Source organism: Oncorhynchus gorbuscha, linkage group LG01, assembly GCF_021184085.1.
Source record: "Oncorhynchus gorbuscha isolate QuinsamMale2020 ecotype Even-year linkage group LG01, OgorEven_v1.0, whole genome shotgun sequence".
Classification (NCBI taxonomy): Eukaryota; Metazoa; Chordata; class Actinopteri; order Salmoniformes; family Salmonidae; genus Oncorhynchus; species Oncorhynchus gorbuscha.
In genome coordinates, this window is record NC_060173.1 from 21,735,530 (window position 1) to 21,756,990 (window position 21,461).

Here is a 21,461-nt window from a genome sequence, read left to right on the forward strand (position 1 = left end):
GTGAATTATCAACTGTAAATTTTGGAGTTTCTCAAGGTTCCATTTTAGGACCACTATTGTTTTCACTATATATTTTACCTCTTGGGGATATCATTTGAAAATATAATGTTAACTTTCACTGCTATGTGGACGACACACAGCTGTACATTTCAATGAAACATGGTGAAGCCCCAAAATTGCTCTCGCTAGAAGCCTGTGTTTCAGACATAAGAAAGTGGATGGCTGCAAACTTCTACTTTTAAACTCGGACAAAACAGAGATGCTTGTTCTAGGTCCCAAGAAACAAAGATCTTTTGTTGAAGCTGACAATTAATCTTGATGGTTGTACAGTTGTCTCAAATAAAACTGTGAAGGACCTCGGCGTTACTCTGGACCATAATCTCTCGTTTGACGAACATATCAAGACATTTCAAGGACAGTTTTTTTTTCCAAATATCAGAAACTTTCTGTCCAAAAAATGATGCAGAAAAATTAATCCATGCTTTTTTTTACTTCTAGGTTAGACTACTGCAATGCTCTACTTTCCGGCTACCCGGATAAAGCACTAAATAAACTTCAATTAGTGCTAAATATGGCTGCTAGAATCCTGACTAGAACCCAAAAATTTGATCATATTACTCCAGTGCTAGCCTCCCTACACTGGCATACTGTTAAGGCAAGGGCTGATTAAGGTTTTACTGCTAACCTACAAAGCATTACATGGGCTTGCTCCTACTCAGCTTTCTGATTTGGTTCTGTCGTACATACCTACACGCACGCTACGGTCACAAGACACAGGCCTCCTAATTGTCCTTAGAATTTCTAAGCAAACAGCTGGAGGCATTGCTTTCTCCTATAGAGCTCAATTTTTATGGAATGGTCTGCCTACCCATGTGAGAGACGCAGACTCGGACTCAACCTTTAAGTCTTTTTCTCTCTCCACTGGGATTCTCTGCCTCTAACCCTCTAATTACAGGGGCTGCGTCACTGGCTTACTGGTGCTCTTCCATGCCGTCCCTAGGAGGGGTGCGTCACTTGAGTGGGTTGAGTCACTGACGTGATCTTCCTGTTTGGGTTGGAGCCCCCCCTTGGTTTGTGCCGTGGCAGAGATCTTTGTGGGCTATACTCAGCATTGTCTCAGGATGGTAAGTTGGTGGTTGAAGATATCCCTCTAGTGGTGTGGGCGCTGTGCTTTGGCAAAGTGGGTGGGGTTATATCCTGCCTGTTTGGCCCTGTCCGGGGGTATCACCGGATGGGGCCACAGTGTCTCCAGACCCCTCCTGTCTCAGCCTCCAGTATTTATGATGCAGTAGTTTGTGTGTCGGGGGGCTAGGGTTAGTTTGTTATATCTGGAGTATTTCTCCTGTCTTATCCAGTGTCCTGTGAATTTAAGTATGCTCTCTCTAACTCTCTCTTTCTCTCTCGGAGGACCTGAGCCCTAAGACCATGCCTCAGGACTACCTGGCATGATGACTCCTTGCTGTCCCCAGTCCACCTGACCGTGCTGCTGCTCCAGTTGCAACTGTTCTGCCTGCGGCTTTGGAACCCTGACCTGTTCACCAGATGTGCTACCTGTCCCAGACCTGCTGTTTTCAACTCTCTAGAGACAGCAGGAGCGGTAGAGATTCTCTGAATGATCGGCTATGAAAAGCCAACTGACATTTACTCCTGAGGTGCTGACTTGTTGCACCCTCGACAACTACTGTGATTATTATTATTTGACCATGCTGGTCATTTATGAACATTTGATCATCTCGGTCATGTTCTGTTATAATCTCCACCCGGCACAGCCAGAAGAGGACTGGCCACCCCTCATAGCCTGGTTCCTCTCTAGGTTTCTTCCTAGGTTTTGGCCTTTCTAGGGAGTTTTTCCTAGCCACCCTGCTTCTACACCTGCATTGCTTGCTGTTTGGGGTTTTAGGCTGGGTTTCTGTACAGCACTTTGAGATATCAGCTGATGTAAGAAGGGCTATATAAATACATCAAGAATATGAAATGGATACAATGATGTACAGATAGAGTAAGGTGTAATACAAATAGTAAAGGATGTACAGTATATGGTAAGTATATACTTATCTGGAAATATATTGTAAAATATGTGTGACAATTCTTTGGTGTGCCCAGTTCTTATATTTTTTATGTTATACAGAAAGACTTTACTGAATATTGACTTTCCATAAAAAATGCTTTCTTGCAGAATGGCAACAGCAAGTTCAATAAAGCCCAAAGGCCCTAAAAGGCCCTCAATTTTCACTTACCTCATAGTTCATACTTTAATGGTTTTTAAAGGAGCTTCCCGGGAGTGAACGTCAACTAGCAGCATAGAGCGCAGTTGTTCACAAACAGCTAAATGTTAAAAACAGGGAATTGGAGCTAGCTAACCATGTAATTTAATATAAGCAAACCCCATTCAAGAAGCTATATTAGCCGACACGGAGAAGCCCCTGTAGAGTTTTTAGGGTGCTTAAAGCAAAGCCCTTTTCACCCTACAATCAACAGTTAGTGCGAAGGCTTAACTCCTGAGTATACGCTCAGAGCAACTGCACCTCAACACTCTCCCTGAACAAGAAACATGTTGACATATGGACATTCATAGAACAATTATATGCCTCAGAAAGACAACCTACACTAAAGGAACAGAACTGTAGATATTGAAGATACACATTGTTTCACTGTTATACCTTACTACTTACTCTTTGTCTGACATCATACCACATTCACCAATGCCATATTATGCTAATAAAAACGACACACTTTAAAATAAACAGAATTAGACAGAGTAAAAACAGAAGGGTAAGGACAGTAGTATCTCCACAACTTATTGTAATCAGAGAACTGTTGTGATGTCATTGACTTATCTGACTGGCAAGTCAGATTCATTTGCCGGGGATGGAGATGTGTGCTTTCCCAGCTGTGACACCACTGTCACCACATCCACTGGGCCATGCAGGACCTGTGCTCTGCTGTAGGGCTCTACTGGTGACCTCAGATTCACATGACAAGCCTACCTGCAGTGACAGTGATATGTCAAGGTTGAAGTCTCTTTTATGGTTTTGCACTTCTCTGAGTCCCTATATATCTGGTTTTGACATGAGATAATAACAATATATTCATAACGGATATGATATATCAGAGGCAGAGCATGTCATTTAAAGGACATTTGGTTATAGGCTACAGAACAAGCCTTTATGTCATTTCTTTCTTTGCCAATATCGTATTACAGTGTCTCTGCTAAAATGAAAAGGTATGTTTTATATACATCATATTTTAATATACAGAATAATGTGTTTTCTATATCCAACCTGTCTTATGGAGGGAGAGAAAATTATTAGGCTATCCCACCCTCTGTTCTTTGCAATCACATGCACTTTCTGAAGATCATAAAAATGGTTATTTCTGCTTCATATAAACAATGTTGGACTTTATGTCCAACTGGAACATGTCTTGCAGAATGGCATTTATATTTTGCCAGACTAAAGTGTGAGCATAAGTAAAGTGACTTGTTTCTGGAGTTGAATAGGCTGATGAAAATAGCCTACCTGTAAAGGGTTGCTTGCCTCTCATAAGTGAACACGGACAGTCGGACAGTTGTTTGAGTGCACAGTGCTGTGGTTTACTTTTATGCATAGTACTGTAGTCCTGTATTTGTAATTTTGAATAAACACACTACAGGAAGCAGATGGGACAAAAATAACATTTGACTTTGACAACTTGGTTTACAAAGGCACAAAACTTTAGTTTGCTCACATACTGTCACGGGCGTCGTCATGGAAATGACCGGACCAAGGTGTAGCGTGGTGAGCGTACATTTTCCTTTATTTATGTAAATGTTGCCAACAAAACAAGAACCAAAGCAACAACCATGACACTTACTAGGGCTATAGTGCCAAAAACAAAGATAACTACCCACAAAATACAAAGGAAAAAAGGCTGCCTAAGTATGATTCCCAATCAGAGGCAACGATAGACAGCTGTCCCTGATTGAGAACCATACCCGGCCAAAACATAGAAACAGAAAACATAGAAATAAAGAAACTAGAATGCCCACCCTAGTCACACCCTGGCCTACCCAAAATATAGAATAAAAGCCTCTCTATGGCCAGGGCGTGACACATACAGTAAGTGATGGTTGTGTGACATTACACTGTATAATACACCCCAGTACTTTATTCAAGTCAATCGTTTGTTTTAATGGATTTGATTACAATATCTTGCTCCACAAGCAAACCTTTGGATTAATGATGTGGTAGGACTCATGAATGTCTGGGTTTATTCAAGGTCCCCAGCCATAACTGTGGATTTACAGAGCCTTGGAGAACACCTTGCACCTGAGTCAGAGGGGAAGGCTACAACAATAAACACCAGGTGATTGGACGACGACTGACTGCAGAAGACTGGGCCACACCTGATTGGCTCTGATTGAGCCAATTAAAGTGTATTTGATGTGAGGGGTTTAATGCATGGTGACCATGGCGACCTGCTTTAATGGGAGATGGTGGTTTACAGGACCAAACTAAGAAGGTAAGGATAGAAGGAACAGCTGAGGATGATGACAGTGAGGTCTGATTCTACCTATTCAGTTACATGTAGGCCTAGTGTAGATTCTAACTATGATGAAAAAATGTATAGTATACACTAGCCTTGAGAACCAGGCTTCCCTAATCAGAAGGAGGTGTGACAACAACGTGATTTGGAGGTATGGCTATGGAAGACTAAGTATGCACACTCTTAGAGAAAAAGGTTATTTGGCTGTCCCCATAGGAGAACCCTTGTTGGTTCCATGTAGATCCCTTTCTTTGTGGAGCGGGGTCTACATGGAACCCAACAGGGTTCTACCTGGAACCAACAAGGGTTCCTCAAAAGGGTTCTCTTATGGGACAGCCGATGAACCCTTTTAGGTTCTAGGTTCTAGCCATTTTCTTTCTACGAGTGCGCATATAGTATGTACACCTCTCATCATCAGTCCTACGTCAGTTCTGTAAGCTTTGCACAGAGCACATACTGTGTATACATTCTGTCAGTGAGTAAAAGGCAACCATTTCGCCTGATGTCTCATACAAGGCACACACATGCCTAGTGCCTCTGAGAAACAGTCCTCCTGGGAACTAAATGTATCACAGGGCATCACAATGAGCAACACCTCACAATGGCAATATCTCCCAGCCACTGCTGTTAAAAGGGATTTCACCTTAATGCTCGCAAAGCACATCATCCATCTCCACTGCTAAACTAATATCCAAGATTGCTAGGCTGCATAGAATACCAATTTGGAGGAATGACCTCTAGTGAGACAGAGGGTATGGGGTATAGGAGCACTGCCTATGTGGATACCTAGAGTCCAGAAGGCAGGACTGATTTGTTTAAGCTCTAGTGGTCTACAGTATGCAAGTAATCAGGGTCTGTCTCTGGTCCATGTGCGGCCCACACATGTGATTAAGTCACTAATACAGCATGGTCGACCTGGGCAACTTTCATGCTTGATAAATCACTACTGCTGTGAACAGGGACTAAATTAGCATCTTATTATGATAATGATCTACCTTCTGTTTGTAGTGTAATGATCAAGATGGTCACAAGAGAAAAGCACAGGGTATGAAATTAACTGCATCTGTGACGTGGTGAGGTTGGACCCAGGTGCAGAGAAGAGACCAGACAAGGAATCAGTGGTTAAAGATAAACATAATACTTTACTTACAAATGATAAAGTTGCGTATAAAACACCTGTAAAAATTGGTAAACCTGAGGAACCACTGGACTTGTTTGAGTGAGGCAGGACGAGGACAGACGGTGACCGCCTTCACTTTTACGGGGTCCATTTGGATGCCGGCGGTAGAGATAATGTGGCCTAGGAAAGAAACTTGGGATACATGGAACTCACACTTCTCTATCTTGATGTATAGTTGAGTCTGCAGCAGGGGTCTCAGGACTTGGCGGACGTGCAGGATGGTTTCCGGAAGGGTCTTGTAGAAGATCAGGATGTCGTTGAGGTTAACAAAGACAAACCGATTCAACATATCCCTAAGCGTGTGATTGACCAATGAAGACTGCTGGTGAGTTAGATAATTTGGGGGCATGACTAAATGGCCACTCGGGGTGTTAAAGGCAGTTTTCCATTAATCTCCCTTCCTGATTCTCGCCAGATTGTAAGCGTTGCGGAGTTTCAGTTTGGTGAAGAATTGGGCCCCATGGGTCAACTCCAAGGCGACGGACATCAGGGTAGGGGGTAACGATTCTTAATCTTAATCCTGTTCAGCCCTCTAATCGATGCAGGGACGCAGACCTCCATCATTTCCCACAAAGAAGCTTACACCAGCTGGGGATGTAGAGGAGCGAATGAAACCTGCCCACTGATTCCTGTGACACAAGGAATCAGTGGTTAAGGATTACCATAATACTTTACTGAGAAAACTGTGGCCGAAGGATCATACTACACTTGAAAAACAACAAACACTAAATCTAAAAAATAAAAATAATAAAAATAAAATAAAATGTAAACCTCACTCAGGAAAAAAAACACACACAGTAAACAAGCTTCTACAAAGGACAACAGAAAACACAGCTCATTTTAATGTCTGAATGTAAGCTGTTAGCTCCTGGTGTTAGGGTTGGTGGAGGCTCCATTAACAGGTTTTTAGTGAGCTGTCAGGTTGTCAGGTTTTTAGTGAGCTATTTTAAAGAATGTTTAATGGTTATGCCATTATGCCATTTAGATATGTCTCGATAACACACTGTTAGTATAACAGAGGATATCTCTCCACAGGTTTATTGATCTCACTTTTCTCACTTTGTCAGTGCTTTCAGGTTGTAGTTTTGAAGGAAAACTAATGAGGGATAATTCTATTTTGAAACTCATGGGCAGAGTTGGGCGTGCCAGGAGAGTTGGGGGTGCCAATAGCAACTGCATGGTAAACATATGGATATTGCTGTTTCACATAGTGGATCTGATTCTCACCCTGATGATAATGGTAGGAGCTTAAATATTCTGTATGATACCTACTGCCTTTGTGCCCTTGCACAAGTCACTTTACCCCTAAGCAACCCCTGCGCTGCTCCCAGCCTGTGATGTATGTGTGGAGTGTCAAATTGGGTATTGTACAACTAATCAGGGTTAGTCCTGGTCAGTCCCTGCGTGGGAGACCAAATGCTGCTGGTGGTGTTGAAGGGCTAGTAGGAGTCACTCTTTCTTCTGGTCTAAAAAAAACACCCCAATACCACAGGGCAGAGATTGGGGACATTGCCCTGTGTAGGGTGCCATCTTGTCGATGGGACGTTAATCGGGTCTCCTGACGCTCAGTGGACACTAAAGATCCCACAACACTTATTGTAAGAGAAGGGGTGTTAACCCGTGTCCTAGCTAAATTTCCAATCAGACCCTCTTACCATCATGACCACCTGATCCTCCAACACTTCCAATTGGCTCATTCATCTCCCATCCTTCCCCCTGTAACTATTCCCCGGGTCGTTCCTGTAAATGAGAATGTGTTCTCAGTCAACTTACCTGGAAAAATAAGTCAAAAGAATATGCAGACAAATTAACCAATAAAGCAAATGTTGTATTACTGTATTGTATCTAATATCTTCATGTCATAGGCCTAAAGGGAAGTCAATTGCATTTACAGTTGAAGTTGGAAGTTTACATACTCTTTGGTTGGAGTCATTAAAACTGTTTTTCAACCACTCCACAAATTTCTTGTTAACAAACTATAGTTTTGGCAAGTCAGTTAGGAAATCCACTTTGTGCATGACACAAGTAATTTTTCCAACAATTCTTTACAGACAGATTATTTCACTAATATCACTGTATCACAATTCCAGTGGGTCAGAAGTTTACATACACTAAGTTGACTGTGCCTTTTAAACAGCTCGGAAAATTCCAGAAAATGATGTCATGGCTTTAGAAGCTTCTGCTAGGCTAATTGACATCATTTGAGTCAATTGGAGGTGTACCTGTGGATGTATTTCAAGGCCTGCCTTCAAACTCAGTGCGTCTTTACCATGTTCATCTGTACAAACAATAGTACGCAATTATAAACACCATGGGACCACGCAACCGTCATACCGCTCAGTCTCCTAGAGTTGAACATACTTTGGTGTGAAAAGTGCAAATCAATCCCAGAACAACAGCAAAGGACCTTGTGAAGGTGCTAGAGGAAAAAGGTACACAAGTATCTATATCGACATAACCTGAAAGGCCACTCACCAAGGAAGAAGCCACAGCTCCAAAACTGCCATAAAAAAAGCCAGACTAGGGTTTGCAACTGCACATGGAGACAAAGAGCGTACTTTTTGGAGAAATGTCCTCTGGTCTGATAAAACAAAAATAGAACTGTTAAGCCATAATCACCATTGTTATGTTTGGAGGAAAAAGAGGGAGGCTTGCATTCCAAAGAATACCATCCCAACCGTGAAGCATGGGGGTGGCAGCATCATGTTGTGGGGGTGCTTTGCTGCAGGAGGGACTGGTGCACTTCACAAAATAGATGGCTTCATGAGAAGGGAAATTATGCGGATATATTGAAGCAACATCTCAAGACATCAGTCAGGAAGTTAAAGCTTGATCGCAAATGGGTCTTCCAAATGGACAATGACCCCAAGCATACTTCCATACTTCAACTTGTGACAAAATGGCTTAAGAACAAAGTCAATGTATTGGAGTAGCCATCACAAAGCCCTGACCTCAATCCTACAGAAAATTTGTGGGCAGAACTGAAAAAGCATGTGCGAGCCAGGAGGCCTACAAACCTGACTCAGGTACACCAGCTCTGTCAGGAGGAATGGGCCCAATTTATTGTGGGAAGATGGTGGAAGGCTACTCAAAACATTTGACCCAAGTTAAACAATTTAAAAGACAATGCTACCAAACACTAATTAAGTGTATGTACACTTCTGACCCACTGGTAATGTGATGAAAGAAATAAAAGCTGAAAGAAATCATTCAATCTACTATTATTCTGCCATTTCACATTGTTAAAATAAAGTGGTGATCCTAACTGACCTAAAATAGGATATTTTTATTGGATTAAATTCCAGGAATTGTGAAAAACTGAGTTTAAATGTATTTGGCTAAAGTGTATGTAAACTTCCGACTTCAACTGTATTTTATGGAACAAAAATAGTAGTAGCACATTAGTAACTTATAAAACAGCATTGGGGTTTAGGTTGCTTGTGACAAAACACTGAAAGGTCACCTATGTTACTTGCCAGGAATAATCCATTGTTTAACAATACTTAAATTCCCTAGGACTGATTCGGCTTTCAGATCTTCACTTTACGGGATACGATCTGTGAGTCATAGTATATCAATTCCACTCAATGGCAAAAAAACAAGGATTGTTAAAAAATGAATGGTTCAGTTTTGGAATATAGCGGTCCCTCCAAACATCAAATTCCTAAATAGACGTTCGTATCATGCCTGTAGGAGTCAGCAAACTAAGCTTCTCCACTTTTCTTCCCCTAGCATGCTCCATTTCCTTATCCAACGGGAGAAATACGAGGTCAGTATCAGCAAGTAAACGAGATTCAGAAGTAGGCTACAGAAAGTCACTATTTACGTCTTTGCTAAATACCCCGTCTTCCTGGACACCCTATGGGGGGACAGAGCTCGAATAAATTATGAAACAGTAGGGCTAATATCTCGCTGTAGAAAACGGAATGAAAACTTTGTTCATTGCTTGCAAGTTCCCAGGCATGTTTTTTTCTGGATTTGCTCTGCGCGGATACAAGTGACAGTTTACAACAAAGTAATTTGTAAGGAGATTCTCGACAGGTAAGACCGCACATTAAACTCTACATTATATTGTAGTAATTCACAGTGATGTTTTAGACCATTAATGGGTGTTTCGTTGTTGACTATGACAGTTCAATAAGTTTGCTGATCGCTTTGTTTAACTGAGCTGCTGATTTCACGAGCTGTTAGGGCTTCATACAGAGCACGTATCATTTGTTACAATGCGACAGACCACGATTATGTTGTTATTTTACCATAAAATAACATCACGTTCACATGATGTTAGTTACATGGGATTTATGTGTGAACATGTCACTATAGGCTACTAAATTAATACAAAATCAAATGTAGCCTCATGAAGTCTGAAGAAACATTAAGCATCACATTTGAAATGTACTTTTCGGGAAGACGTTTTCACATGTGATTAGCCAACTAGTGAGCATACAATTTGCATAAAATGGTGCCAGCAGAAATTACTGCATGCATCATTCCTAAAGGAATGCATAGGGGTTATTATTCCTCTCATGCAGGGACCTAAGCAATGTGAAGAATCAAGATAAATTCAGAGCACTTTGAGGAGGAACAGCTGAGAGGCGGCTAGTGCTGATCTAGTATGTGGGAAGCATGCCTTGTCGAACAACTGTCTTCTAGTTTGAACAACTGTCTAGTTTGAGTGCCTTATTGTGTTGCAAAGGATGTGTCTGAAGCACAGATGAAGCCTATTTATTGCTTTAACAATGCTATCATGTCTGTATCAATGGCTTTTCAGACCGGCCGATTTAATTAGGGCCGCTTTCAAGTTTTCATAACAATTGGTAATCTGCATTTTTGGAATCCGATTATGGCCGATTCCATTGCACTCCACAAGGAGACTGCGTGGCAGGCTGACCACCTGTTACATGAGTGTAGCAAGAAGCCAAGGTAAATTGCTAGCTAGCATTAAACTTATCTTGTAAAAAAAAACAATCTTAACATAATCACTAGTTAACTACACATGGTTGATATTACTAGTTTAACTAGTTTGTCCTGCGTTGCAAATAATCAATGTGGTGCCTGTTCATTTATCTTTGAATCACAGCCTACTTTGCCAAACGGGTGGTGATTTAACAAGCGCATTCGTGAAAAAAAGCACTGTCGTTGTACCAATGTACCTAACCATAAACATCAATGCCTTTCTTAAAATCAATACACACAAGTATATATTTTTAAACCTGCATATTTAGTCAAAAAAATTCATGTTAACAGGCAATATTAACTAGCGAAATTGTATCACTTCTCTTGTGTTCTGTGCAAGCAGAGTCCGGATATATGCAGCAGTTTGGGCCGCCTGGCTCGTTGAACTAATTCATTTGCCTGAATTTTACATAATTATGAAATGACATTGAAGGTTGTGCAATGTAACAGCAATATTTAGACTTATGGATGCCACCTGTTAGATAAAATATTGAACGACTCCGTATTTCACTGAAAGGATAAACGTTTTGTTTTCTAAATGATAGTTTCTGGATTTGACCGTATTAATGAGCGGTGGTAGGCAGCAGCAGTCTCTTAAGCATTCATTCAAATAGCACTTTCCTGCATTTGCCTGCAGCTCTTAGCAATGCTTGAAGCACAGCCCTGTTTATGCCTTCAAGCCTATCAACTCCTCAGATTAGGCTGGCAATACTATAGTGCCTATAAGAACATCCAATAGTCAAAGGTATATTAAATACAAATGGTATAGTGAGAGAGTCCTATAATTCCTATAACTACAACCTAAAACTTCTTAACTGGAAATATTGAAGACTCATGTTAGAAGGAACCACCAGCTTTCATATGTTCTCATGTTCTGAGAAAGGAACTTAAACATTAGCTTTTTTATATGGCACATATTGCACTTCTCCAACACTGTTTTTGCATCATTGAAACCAAATTGAACATGTTTCATTATTTATGAGACTAAATAGATTCTTTATTATATTAAGTTAAAATAAGTCTTCATTCAGTATTGTTGTAATTGTCATTTTTATATATATATATATATGCAGATTTAATCGGTATTGGCTTTTTTAGGTTCTCCAATAATTGTTATCGGATTTCGGCGTTGAATCATTATCGGTCTAATTCCTTGTTTAGCCTACAACTATTGTCATTCCTTTTAAAAACTTCTTATGGACCAAATCCCGCTAGCTGGATTAATTTGACAACATCCGGTGAAATGGCAGAGCACGAAATTCCCCAAAAATTAGAAATATTTAACTTTAATACATTCACAAGTGCAATACACCAAATTAAATCTTTACTTCTTGTTAATCTAGCCACTGTGTCAGATTTCAAAAAAGGCTTTATGGCGAAAGGAAACAATGTGATTATCCGAGGACAGCACCATATCAAACAAACACATGACAATCATATTTCAACCTGCCAGGCATGACACAAAACTCAGAAATAACGATATAATTCATGCTTACCTTTGAAGATCTTCTTCTGTTGGCACTCCAATATGTCCCAAACATCACAAATGGTCCTTTTGTTCGATTAATTCTGTCGTTATATCCCCATTTATTTGTTGTATTTGATTCAGAAAAACACTGGTTCCAACTCGCCCAGCATGGCTACAAAATATCTAATAAGTTACCTGTAAACTTTATCCAAACATTTCAAACAACTTTCCAAATCCAACTTGAAGTATTTTAAAACGTAAATAATTGATACAATTTAAAACGGAATAAACTGCGTTCAATAGTGGATAAAATGAAAGTGGAGCGAGCTTCAATTCACGGGCCCCAAACGAGTACACTTGGCTATACACCCAGAAAGGAAATGGCTACTTCTTCATTTCTCAAAAGAAAAACATCAACCAATTTCTAGACTGTTGACATCTAGTGGAAGCTATAGGAACTGCAAGCATATTTCTATTAAAACGGGCTTGCCATAGGAAACCAATGGAAAACATATTGAACTCAAATATTTCCCTGGATGGATTGTGCTCTGGGTTTTGCCTGCCAAATCAGTTCTGTTATACTCAGACATTAATCAAACAGTTTTAGAAATGTCAGTGTCGTCTATCCAAATCTACTAATAATATGCATATCCTAGCTTCTGGGTCTGAGTAGCCGGCAGTTTACTTTGGGCACACTTTTCATCCGGACGTGAAAATACCACCCCCTATCACAGAGAGATTTTAAGGGACAATCTACAGTTCAACCGATAACAACCCGGTCACCCTACCACTTTTTTAGGTAAACAGCTTAGTGGCTGGAGAAATGTAACCACTCTCATTCATAGATGGAGCTATGGATGCAAGTACTGACCATATATAAGTTCAAAATAATAGTTTATACCATGTTTTGAGACTATACAGTTCGTTTTATTACAATAAAGCAAGTAGAACATCTTTGTAGTTGGGTTTCTGATGGGGAAGAAATAAGTTAGAGCCATTTTAAAATTATATTCCTCAAGATTGCGGATTGTCCCAGATTTTTGGCTGTCTGGATCCCTGCTGTTTTTTTTTCAATCTTCCCTGTGACCTGCCCTGTCTGGAATGGAACTGAGGTGTAACAGCGAAACCTACATTGTTATCATGACAAAGACCAAAGTTGGCGGGAGTACTGTTGAGGACAGGAGTGTGTCTCTATCACAGGTGAAGGATCTTTTAAATGAACAAAAATAGTTCTACAAGCAGTTGTTACAACAGCAAGAAAATAGTGTTTTGTTCAAATACTGGTGGAGTCAACTATTATAATAATGGACAACCTGACCAGAGATGTCCAGGACTTGAAGAACTCATCGAGCTCCCAGGGTCAACTCGATGAGTTTAAACAGGAGAATGGCAAGGGACAATCAAGTTGGAACGACATGGTTGTGGATGGAATCTCAGAATATCCACATGAGACCTGGACGGCGTCTGAGCACAAAATGATGGAAATGATCTCAGAGAAACTGAAGATAGACCACAGGAAGATTGAGGTGGAGCTCGCCCACAGGACTGGAAAACCCACCAGGTGACAAACCCAGGCCGATAGTGGTCAAGTTACTGAGGTTCAATGACAGGGTAGTTGTTCTGGAAAGAGCCAAGAACTTGAGAGGAACAAATATAGTGCATTCAGAAAGTATTCAGACCCTTTCTCTTTTTCCACGTTTTGTGATGTTACAGCCTTATTCTAAAATGGATTGAAGAACACTTTTCTTGTCAATCTACACACAATACCCCAAAATGACCAATTGAAAAGTTTTTAATTTGCATATTTATAACACATTTAAACATACCTTATTTACATAAGTATTCTGACCCTTTGCTATGAGACTTGAAATTGAGCTCACGTGCATCCTGTTTCCATTGATCATCCTTGATGTTTCCACAACTTATTTGGAGTCCACCTGTGGTAAATTCAATTGATTGGACATGATTTGGAAAGGCACACACCTGTCTACATTAGAGGTCGACCGATTTATGCTTTTTCAACACCGATACTGATTATTGGAGGACCAAAAAAGCCGAAACCGATTAATCAACTGATTAAAACATTTTTGTTGTTGTTTTTGTTGTTTTTTTGAACACTTATTTTAACTTAATATAATGCATAAATAAAATAAATGTGATTGATTTTTATAAGATTAATGCTAGCTAGCAACTTACCTTGGCTTACTGCATTTGCGTAACAGGCAGTCTCCTTGTGGAGTGCAACGAGAGAGAAGCAGGTCGTTATTGTGTTGGACGAGTTAACTGTAAGGTTGCAAGAGTGGATCCCCCGAGGTGACAAGGTGAAAATCTGTCGTTCTGCCCTGAACAAGGCAGTTAACCACCGTTCCTAGGCTGTCATTGAAAATAAGAATGTGTTCTTAACCTCTTCAACCTATGGGGGCGCTATGTCATTATTGGATAAAAAAACGTGCCCGTTTTAAGCGCAATATTTTGTCACGAAAAGATGCTCGACTATGCATATAATTGGCAGCTTTGGAAAGAAAACACTCTGACGTTTTCAAAACTACAAAGATATTATCTGTGAGTGCCACAGAACTCATGCTACAGGCGAAACCAAGATGAAACCTCAATCAGGAAATGAGCAGAATTTTGAGGCTCTGTTTCCCATCGTCTCCTTATTTGGCTGTGAATGTGTGATGAATGAACCTAAGCTCTCTGCCGTTCGTCCAAGATGTCTGCAGCATTGTGACGTATTTGTAGGCATATCCTTGGAAGATTGGCCATGAGAGACTACATTTGCCAGGGGTCCGCCCGGTATCCTTTGTCTAAATTGTTGCGTAATCTTCAGCTGCATGCATTTTGCCATGCGATTCAGAGGGGAAAGGACACTTCCACGAACCATATCATCGAGGAGATATGTGAAAAACACCTTGAGGATTGGTTCTAAACAACGTTTGCCATGTTTCAGTCGATATTATGGAGTTAATTTGGAAAAAAGTTTGGCGTTTGGATAACTGAATTTTCGTTTTTTTTTTGGTAGCCAAATGTGACGCACCAAACGGACCGATTTTCTCTTGCACAAATAATCTTTCAGGAAAACTGAACATTTGCTATCTGAGTCTCCTCATTGAAAACATCCGAAGTTCTTCAAAGGTAAATTATTTATTTTAATGTTTTTCTGGTTTTTGTGAAAATGTTGCCTGCTGATGCTAAATGCTAATGATAAAAATGCTAACGCTAAATGCTAGTTTTGTTATGGTTGAGAAGCATATTTTTGAAAATCTGAGATGACAGTGTTGCTAACATATTGATTTAATTTCATTTGCGATTTTCATGAGTAGTTAACTTTGCGTTATGGTAATGAGCTTGAGGCTGTATTCACGATCCGGGATGGCTCGCTGCAAGAAGTTAACTGACTTGCCTAGTTAAATAAAGGTTTAAAAATGTATAATGGTTGTTGTTTTTTAATCGACAAATCTGCGCCCAAAATACTGATTTCCGATTTGTTATGAAAACTTGAAATCGTCCCTAATTAATCGGCCATTCCGATTAATCGGTCGACCTCTCGTCTATATAAGGTCCCACAGTTGACAGTGCATGTCAGAGAAAAAACAACCATGAGGTTGAAGGAATTGTCCGTAGACCTCTGAGAAAGGATTGTGTTGAGGCACAGATCTGGGGAAGGGTAACAAAATATTTCTGCAGCATTGAAGGTCCCCAAGAACACTGGCCGCCATCATTCTTAAATGGAAGAAGTTTGGAACCACCAAGACTCTTCCTAGAGCTGGCCGCCCGGCCAAACTGAGCAATCGGGAGAGAAGGACCTTGGTCAGAGAGGTGACCAAGAACCCGATGGTCACTGTGACAGAGCTCCAGAGTTCCTCTGTGGAGATGGGAGAACCTTCCAGAAGGACAACCATCTCTGCAGACGGAAGCCACTCTTCAGTAAAAGACACATGAAGGCCCGCTTGGAGTTTGCCAAAAGGCACCTAAAGGACTCTGACCATGAGAAACAAGATTCTCTTGTCTGATGAAACCAAGATTGAACTCTTTGGCCTGAATGCCAAGTATCACATCTGGAGGAAACCTGGCACCATCCCTACGGTGAAGCATGGCTGTGGCAGCATAATGCTGTGGAGATGTTTTTCAGAGGTAGGGACTGGGAGACTAGACGGGATTGAGGGAAGGATGAACGGAGCAAAGTACAGAGCGATCCTTGATGAAAACCTGCTCCAGACCACTCAGGACCTCAAACTGGGGTGAAGACAACGACCCAACAAGACAACGACCCGAAGCACACAGCCAAGACAATGCAGGAGTGGCTTCGGGACAAGTTTCTGAATGTCATTGAGTGGCCCAGCCAGAGCCTGGACTTGAACCCAATAAAACATCTTGAGAGGATCTGCAGAGAAGAATGGGAGAAATTTCCCGAATACAGGTGTTTTTATTTAATTTATTTCACCTTTATTTAACCAGGTAGGCTAGTTGAGAACAGGTTCTCATTTGCAACTGCGACCTGGCCAAGATAAAGCATAGCAGTGTGAACAGACAACAGAGTTACACATGGAGTAAACAATTAACAAGTCAATAAAACAGAGAAAAAAGGGGAGTCTATATACAATGTGTGCAAAAGGCATGAGGAGGTAGGCGAATAATTACAATATTGCAGATTAACACTGGGAGTGATAAATGATCAGATGATCATGTACAGGTAGAGATATTGGTGTGCAAAAGAGCAGAACAGTAATTAAATAAAAACTGTGGGGATGAGGTAGGTGAAAATGGGTGTGCTATTTACCAATAGATTATGTACAGCTGCAGCGATCGGTTAGCTGCTCAGCTAGCTGATGTTTGAAGTTGGTGAGGGAGATAAGTCTCCAACTTCAGCGATTTTTTTTGCAATTCGTTCCAGTCACAGGCAGCAGAGTACTGGAACGAAAGGCGGCCGAATGAGGTGTTGGCTTTAGGGATGATCAATGAGATACACCTGCTGGAGCGCGTGCTACGGATGGGTGTTGCCATCGTGACCAGTGAGCTGAGATAAGGAGGAGCTTTGCCTAGCATGGCCTTGTAGATGACCTGAAGCCAGTGGGTCTGGCGACTAATATGTAGCGAGGGCCAGCCGACTAGAGCATACAAGTCGCAGTGGTGGGTAGTATAAGGTGCTTTAGTGACAAAACGGATGGCACTGTGATAAACTGCATCCAGTTTGCTGAGTAGAGTGTTGGAAGCAATTTTGTAGATGACGTCACCGAAGTCGAGGATCGGTAGGATAGTCAGTTTTACTAGGGTAAGCTTGGCAGCGTGAGTGAAGGAGGCTTTGTTGCGGAATAGAAAGCCGATTCTTGATTTGATTTTCGATTGGAGATGTTTGATATGGGTCTGGAAGGAGAGTTTGCAGTCTAGCCAGACACCTAGGTACTTATAGGTGTCCACATATTCAAGGTCGGAACCATCCAGTGTGGTGATGCTAGTCGGGCATGCGGGTGCAGGCAGCGATCGGTTGAAAAGCATGCATTTGGTTTTACTAGCGTTTAAGAGCAGTTGGAGGCCACGGAAGGAGTGTTGTATGGCATTGAAGCTCGATTGGAGGTTAGATAGCACAGTGTCCAATGACGGGCCGAAAGTGTATACAATGGTGTCGTCTGCGTAGAGGTGGATCAGGGAATCGCCCGCAGCAAGAGCAACATCATTGATATATACAGAGAAAAGAGTCAGCCCGAGAATTGAACACTGTGGCACCCCCATAGAGACTGCCAGAGGACCGGACAACATGCCCTCCGATTTGACACACTGAATTCTGTCTGCAAAGTAAATGGTGAACCAGGCAAGGCAGTCATCCAGAGTTAAGAAAACAGAGTTAAGAATGGTGATTGACAGAGTTAAGAATGGTGATTGACAGAGTTAAGAATGGTGATTGACAGAGTTAAGAATGGTGATTGACAGAGTTAAGAATGGTGATTGACAGAGTCAAGAATGGTGATTGACAGAGTCAAGCCTTGGCAAGGTCGATGTGAAGACGGCTGCACAGTACTGTCTTTTATCGATGGCGGTTATGATGTCGTTTAGTACCTTGAGTGTGGCTGAGGTGCACCCGTGACTGGCTCGGAAACCAGATTGCATAGCGGAGAAGGTACGGTGGGATTTGAGATGGTCAGTGACCTGTTTGTTGACTTGGCTTTTGAAGACCTTAGATAGGCAGGGCAGGATGGATATAGGTCTGTAACAGTTTGGGTCCAGGGTGTCTCCCCCTTTGAAGAGGGGGATGACTGCGGCAGCTTTCCAATCCTTGGGGATCTCAGACGATATGAGAGGTTGAACAGGCTGGTAATAGGGGTTGCGACAATGGCGGCGGATAGCTTCAGAAATAGAGGGTCCAGATTGTCAAGCCCAGCTGATTTATACGGGTCCAGGTTTTGCAGCTCTTTCAGAACATCTGCTATCTGGATTTGGTAAAGGAGAACCTGGAGAGGCTTGGGCGAGGAGCTGCGAGGGGGCCGGAGCTGTTGGCCGAGGTAGGAGTAGCCAGGCGGAAGGCATGGCCAGCCGTTGAGAGATGCTTGTTGAAGTTTTCGATAATCATGGATTTGTCGGTGGTGACCGTGTTCCTTAGCCTCAGTGCAGTGGGCAGCTGGGAGGAGGTGCTCTTGTTCTCCATGGACTTCAGTGTCCCAGAACTTTTTTGGAGTTGGAGCTACAGGATGCCAAGCTTGCCAAGCTTGTAGTGCCATACACAAGAAGACTCTAGGCTGTAATCGCAGCCAGAGGTGCTTCAACAAAGTACTGAAAAAAGGGTCAGAATACTTATGTAAATGTTATATTTCAACTGGCAAACATTTCTGAAAACCTGTTTTTTTGTTTTGTCACTATGGGGTATTGTGTGTAGATTGAGGGGCAAAACACAATTAGTTCATTTTAGAATGCATTGTATGTGTAACTGATAGATGCACACTCACACTACATGTTTAATGTTTTTAAATGTACTGTATGTAAATTGAAATGTATTTTTTGTTGTCTAACCCCCTTAAGACTAGATATCACCATTGGCTTTGGCTAATGGGGATCCTAATAAATCAAATCCAAAATCAGATTGCGCCATTTAAATGCATTTTCCATTGTCCTGGATCTGATATGTTTCCTCAAAAGCACTTGGTTGATATTGTCAACAGCCACATTTTTGGCTTTAACCTTTATTTCCATAAACAGTTGGCCCTGTTTTTATTTTTATTATTGAGCTCTTACAGTTGAGCCATGAGTGAAAAAGGGTGACATTTGGGGTGCATCTCATTCCTTCAGTGCATTCTCCAGATGTTATGTGCATTGCACTTTACATGCTTTGAAGCATATTCAACGGTTCACTTGTAGGCCCGTTGTGGCTGACCACTCAATATACTGTACAATGTCTGTCAAGCCTGTACAAACATTTTGTTCAGACATTTTCTAATTTATCAGTCTGTCAAGTGTTTTCCAAGTCCACCTAAACAGACCAATGTCCCTTCATACCAAATTTTGCCATACTTTTGGATTCTTTACCCTATCCAGAGGGAAGTGTTGAAGCACATACCAAATAGAACATTTTTATTCTCCAATTCATACATACGCCCAATACAGAAGTCAGAGTACGCCTTTTCTAAATAAGGCTAATGATTTATGGGGAACTGTTTTTGCTTTTCTCTCTGCCTTTACACACGGCTGTCTGGTTTTTTGCCTTTGTTATGCCTTCTGCTTTGCAGTTGACCCCACGTTTTCTCAAACCCTTCCTGCTCTAATGCTGGCCACGGGTCTGTGACCTCTTAGACCTGTAACTGTGTAGAAATGTCAATTTCCCGTTTATGTCCTTCTCAGGAGTGATGTGAATATGTAGACAACATATAAAGATGGATGAGTTCTTTGCTACATACCTCATATGGATATCTCCCCTATATCCCTTACAAGGAAGGCCCAGGGATAATTAATAGCAATGCCGCACCCAAAGACAAATGACCTCACTCCAGGACCCTCATCTGTTTTTCATTGTTTTGAGCCCTTCATTGGGCTGGTTTGCTTAATGAAGCCAATATAAAACTGCCTTCAAACGGCACTGTGCACAGTAATCCCTCTCCATGACTATTTGGAATGAATGATAGAGCTCATAGAACTCTTCAGATACGCTGGTTAATTCACAGCAGCAGTGTTAGACAAACAGCAGCAGTCCCAATTAGGGTTGGAAACTTTACGAATTGCAGAGGTCTTGAAAAAGAAGGGTCAACACCGCAAATATTGACTCTTTGCATCAACTTCATATAAATGTCAATACAAGCCTTTGACACTTATGAAATGCTTGTAATTATACTTCAGTATTCCATAGTGACATCTGACAAAAATATCTGAAGACACTGAAGCAGCAAACTTTGTGGGAATTAATATTTATGTCATTCTCAAACCTTTTGGCCATGACTGTACAGTTGAAGTAGGAAGTTTACATACACTTAGGTTGGAGTCATTAAAACACGTTTTTCAACTAATTGGCATAATTTGAGTCAATTTGAGGTATACCTGTGGATGTATTTCAAAGCATACCTTCAAACTCAGTGCCTCTTTGCTTGACATGGGAAAATCAAAAGAAATCAGCCAAGACCTCATAAAAAAGTCTGGTTCATCCTTGGGAGCAATTTCCAAATGCATGAAGGTACAACGTTAATCTGTACAAACAATAATACACAAGTATAAACACCATGGGACCACACAGCCGTCATACTGCTCTCGAAGGAGACGTGTTCTGTCTCCTCGAGACGTACTTTGGTGCGAAAAATGTAAATCAATCACAGAATACTTCCAAAGTTGTGGCAAAATGACTTAAGGACAACAAAGACAAGGTATTGGAGTGGCCATAACAAAGTCCTGACCTCAATCCCATAGAAAATTTGTGGGCAGAACTGAAAAATCATGTGTGAGCAAGGAGGCCTACAAACCTGACTCAGTTACACCAGCTCTGTCAGGAGGAAAGGGCCAAAATTCACCCAACTTATTGTGGGAAGCTTGTGGAAGGCTACCCGAAACATTTGATCCAAATTAAACAATTTAAGGACAATGCTACCAAATATTAATTGAGTGCATTTAAACTTCTGACCCACTGGGAATGTGATGAAAGAAATAAAAGATGGCCTCTCAGGTTAAGGACGCCGTACTGCAGCGCTAGCTGTGCCACCAGAGACTCCAGAGACCACGCCCAGGGTCTGTTGTAACTGGCCGCGACCGGGAAGTCCGTGGGTGGCGAAGCACAATTGGCCTAGCATCGTCCGGGTTTGGCCAGTAGGGATATCCTTGTCTCATCGTACACTAGCGACTCCTGTGGCGGGCCGGGCGCAGTGC

At 41.5% G+C, this 21,461-nt stretch overlaps 1 protein-coding gene and 1 long non-coding RNA gene across 2 annotated transcripts in view; one reads left to right on the forward strand and one right to left on the reverse strand.

The window, feature by feature from the left end:
- Nucleotides 1-5,435: 5,435 nt before the first annotated feature.
- Nucleotides 5,436-12,461, reverse strand: LOC124034655. The gene is made up of 3 exons (XR_006838608.1): nucleotides 12,157-12,461; nucleotides 7,360-7,444; nucleotides 5,436-6,333 (listed from the first exon to the last, which is right to left on the reverse strand). It is a non-coding gene; the product is annotated as an uncharacterized LOC124034655 (long non-coding RNA).
- LOC124034643 (tetraspanin-9) overlaps nucleotides 9,433-21,461 on the forward strand; it is a 306,432-nt gene continuing 294,403 nt past the window's right edge. Inside the window, exon 1 of the mRNA XM_046348100.1 lies at nucleotides 9,433-9,745. The gene's annotated coding sequence lies outside the window, so the exon portion shown is untranslated. The remainder of the gene's footprint in view (nucleotides 9,746-21,461) is intronic.